Consider the following 4,551-nt stretch of genomic DNA (forward strand, 5'->3'; position numbering starts at 1 on the left):
CACCGTTCATGACAGAGACTTCACTCTACTAGCATGACCATAAGTAACATGACCTCAATCCTGAGTGAGTTGGGAACTCCTACCATTTAGGATGGTTCTTTGATTTGTATGGGTGCGAGTGGCCAGGTCGCAGATTTAAACCTACCATTTTGGAGATTCGTCTGATTTGGGAGCTAGGAATTCAGCTACACAAGATGGAATTCACTTCTTCCCCGAGGCAAGGGTAAGTAGATAGATGGCTCCCTTAAGGGCTGATTCCGAGGCTTGAACGATGTGGTGCCACATACCTTCTCTTGGCCCGAGAGGTGTTCACACATAGTTGGACTATGATGTATTGTTCATTAGAGGAATAAGTGGTACTTAAGGAGTGAGATGTAACTACAGGGGAAAACATTAAATTGGCCCAGCTGTACTTACGAGCATCTATGAAGGGTCATCGTACTCATGATTGGTTATATCCGATGGACACAAAAATATATCTGTGGTAAGAAGAGTTCAGCTGTTGGTCTTTAGTGGAATCAATGACAGTTAACGTATGGTGGATCTCGTGGCTAAAGAGTTTAGTCAGCTATTCACGTACCGTTGGAGTTTCGAGCCACAGGTCCATTAGGTCCCCTAGGTAGCTTGGATAAAGTCGAGAACTAGTGTTTGGGTTAATTTGAAATGTTCAAATTGACAAGAGAAAGTTCAATTATATATGATATAATTGGACTAGTTAATTATATATGATGTAATTGGCTAAATGTACGAGATACATTATTTTGGAGAAAATTAGATATAAATATGATTTACATCAAGAAGAAGATAAAATACTATAGTAGATATGTGATATCAAATTATAGGATATAAATATAATATGAATTTGATAAAAGTCTGTTAATGAGTTTAATAAGACTTGAATTAAAGTTGTTTAATAATCAAAGACAACTATTGTTTTTTGAGTAAATTAAACAATCACTTTGATAAAATCAGTAGCCAGATTTTTTAAGTTAATGAACCCTAGGTTGAACACTCCCTAAATGGGATATATGATACTTCACTTTTACCTCTACACGTTTCTCCCTAAAATTTCACACTGTGAGATCTACTCTCGACCTCGAGGCACCATGGGTGTCCCCCTACGGGTGGAATTTGGGTAGGTCAATACCAAGGTAAATGGAGAGAGTGTTCATAGTAAGTGGGAGCAGGATGTGTGACAACATATCCCTCGATCTCTCTCATTAGATTGGCTAAAGTTTCATGCATCGCCTCATGGCATCGTGGGTGTCCCCCTAAAGGATGGCAGTTTTGCATGACTCTTTATTTGATCTCCAGAAATGGATAAGGTTGTTTTAGTCTCTTGTTATAATCAACTTTTCTCTAAGGTTGGCTCATTAGGGAGGGATTCTAGAACCTAAAATGAGGGATTACACTTACACAAAATTGTTAAGGATGTTAACAAATTCTGGATCGAACAATAGTGACTATTAGTTACAGTTACAAGAAGTTGTTTCTGTCTAATGGTTGAGAATGTCTCATTTCAGTGAAGGGGTACTTGATCACCCTACGGTGACTGCGTCATTGCAAAATAGATATCACTTAGGGTACACTAGACTGTTTTGCTAAAACTTAATTAGTTTTCTAAAAAGTGGTTTAATGCAAGTAGACTTAATTAAGTTTGTTCAGTTTCAGCAATTTTATTATGGGTACTAAGATTCTAAGTTTACTTACCGGCGACAAAGTAACTGGCGAAAACTATGTTGGATTGTATCATCACGCAACGGAAGCAACAAAGATCAATAAGCACTCTAATTCATTAATTTTGGCAAAAACTAAAGTATGCTATTGTAGAAATAAATGGGTTTCAAGTCATACCTTTGTAGAACTTCTTCAAAGCTTGATTCCAACTGCAAATCTCTCTGAATCTTGTTATAGACCACCTCAAGATCTTCCTTACTATCCTATTGGTACTCTAGATTGAGTTGTGGGAATCAAAATAAGCTTGAATTAAGGGAATTTGGAGAGTAACTTACAACAGCAACCCACTTGAAGAACACTTTCTTCACACAAATTTTTCAGCAAAAATTCTATTGATTGTATGCCTCAAATTCACTTCAATCTTCTCAATATATTGCAGACTATCATGTAATGAAGATAGCTTCATGAGATGCAACTCATGCTTTGAGTAATTGAAACCTTAAGAGGGGCTTTAGTGTGAGCAACTTGAAGATGATAATGGAAAAACTCAAAATTTTCAACTTTTCAAAATTGATTTCAAAAATCAATTTGTTTTATAAAATTTGAAAATATTATTAATTTTATTAGAAAATTAATTTCAATATTAAATTAATTTTACACAAATCCACCTTCATATATTTAATTCATATTTAAATATTTATTCTCCAATTTCGTTTATTTCTAATTTGAACGTTTCAAATTAACTTATCACGCTACTTTAAAGCTAATCCATTTACGAGCTAGTAGAGGGACCTCGCGGACCTACAGATCATGGGCTCCAACCATCCGAGATTAATTCGCTAAACTCATTAGACTGAATTAACCCCCATTCATTAACTAATGGGTCACTCCACTAAAACCCATTGTTGAACTCCCTTCACTGTAGATATATTATGTCCACTCGATATAACCATGATTAGTAAGTTAACCCTTCACAGGTTGTTCGTAATAATGTATGGGTCAAATCTTTGTTTTACCCTCGAAATTACCTCTTGTTCCTTAAGTCCCACTGATCCTCTAATGAACAATTGATTTGTGATCTAATCAACGATCACAAATCGAGTCCCTCTCGAGCTGATGAAAGGGTTGGGGCCCTTTGTTCAAGACCCAGAATCAGCACTTAAAGGGAACGACCTCTCTACTAACCCTAATTGGGAAGGAGTGAATTCCATCTTGCAGGGCTATGTCCCCAGCTATTCATCCAATCTTATCCCCAAAATGGGAGGCTTATTGAGTAGTGTTGTTAGACTACTGTCACCATTTGCAGATCAAAGGATCATCCCAAATAAACAGGAGTTCATAGTTAGCTCAGGATTAAGGTCAAGTTACCTAGGTCATTGTTTTGAAATAGTCAGTCTTAGACAGTAAACAATGTTATAAAGTAAGAGTGACTGATTTCGTGGTCCCATCTTGTACAAAACTCATTTGTACAGGATGTCCTCACTTATCATGTCATAACATATACGAATTAGGATCACTTTGTTTGTAGCACTTTACAACTCTTTGTAACAACTACAGAGTAGGCCGCATCTAATAGTGTTACAAAAATAAGGCACCCAACCTTATTCATATACTATAGATCATTTTTGACTATTTACTCGAACCTAATCCACTTTTATGTCTCTACATAAAGTTCAAGTACTCATGTAATAATGAAGTGACTTTTAGGTTTATTGGATTTTAAATAAGCAATACATTAAATAACAATTTATTGAATTTTCAGAATAAATTTTATTATTTACAAACCATGAGTTTTAGGACATAAAACCCAACAAGCTATGCTAGTTGAAGAAACACCATAAACACAATGTTGATCATCGATGATCTCCGTTTCGTCCTGATGGATGAGTGTCCTCCCATTCCACCTTCTACTGCTGCTCGAAACATTCGAGAAACATATGAGTGATGGACAAGGGTGAACAAGAAGGCTCAAGCGTACATCTTAGCAAGCCTTAACGAAGACTTGGCCAGAAAGCATGAGCCCATAATCACTGCACGTGAGATCATAGAGTCTCTATGGGGAATGTTCGGACAATCGTCCGCATAACTCAGGCACGATGCTCTCAAGTACATCTTCAACTCACGTATGGAAGAGGGGTTATCTGTTTGAGAACACGTTCTCAACATGATGATCCATTTCAATGTGGTAAAGATGAATAGGTCAAGCATCGATGAGGCCAACCAGGTTAGCATCATTCTGGAATCTTTACTAGATAGCTTCCTTAATTTCTGTAGCAATGCTATTCTAAAAAGGATTGACTACAACCTTACTACTTTTCTTAATGAGTTGCAGACTTTCCAATCCTTGTTGAAAAGAAAGAAGAAGAAGGGTGAAACAAATGTTGCTTCATCATCTAAAAAGTTCCATATAGGTTCGATCTCTGGAACTAAGTTTGCACCTTCTTCCTCCGGCAACAAAAAGTGGAAGAAGAAGAAGGGTGGAAAGGGACCTAACCCAGGAGTTATTGCTCCAAGGGGTAGACAACCAGTGAGGGTTGACAAAGAAAAATGTTTCCATTGCAATTAGGACGGGCACTAGAAGAGGAACTGCTCCAAATATTTGGTAGAAAAAAAAGAAAGCCAAACAAAGTAAATGTAATTTGCTTGTCTTGAAAACTTGTCTAGTGGAGAATAATGATTCTGCCTGGATTATAGACTCTAGGGTCAGTAACCATGTTTGTTCTTCATTTCAGGGAATTAGTTCTTGGCGGCAACTTGATGCTGGTGAGATGACAATGCGAGTTGGAACCAAACACGTCGTCTCAGTTGTGGTAGTAGGAGGTCTCCGGTTAACTTTACATAACAAATTTCTCATTTTGAATGATGTATTTGAAG

This window comes from Benincasa hispida, chromosome 7 (genome assembly GCF_027475165.1).
Source record: "Benincasa hispida cultivar pf3 chromosome 7, pf3_genome.v1.1, whole genome shotgun sequence".
In the NCBI taxonomy this organism is placed as follows: Eukaryota; Viridiplantae; Streptophyta; class Magnoliopsida; order Cucurbitales; family Cucurbitaceae; genus Benincasa; species Benincasa hispida.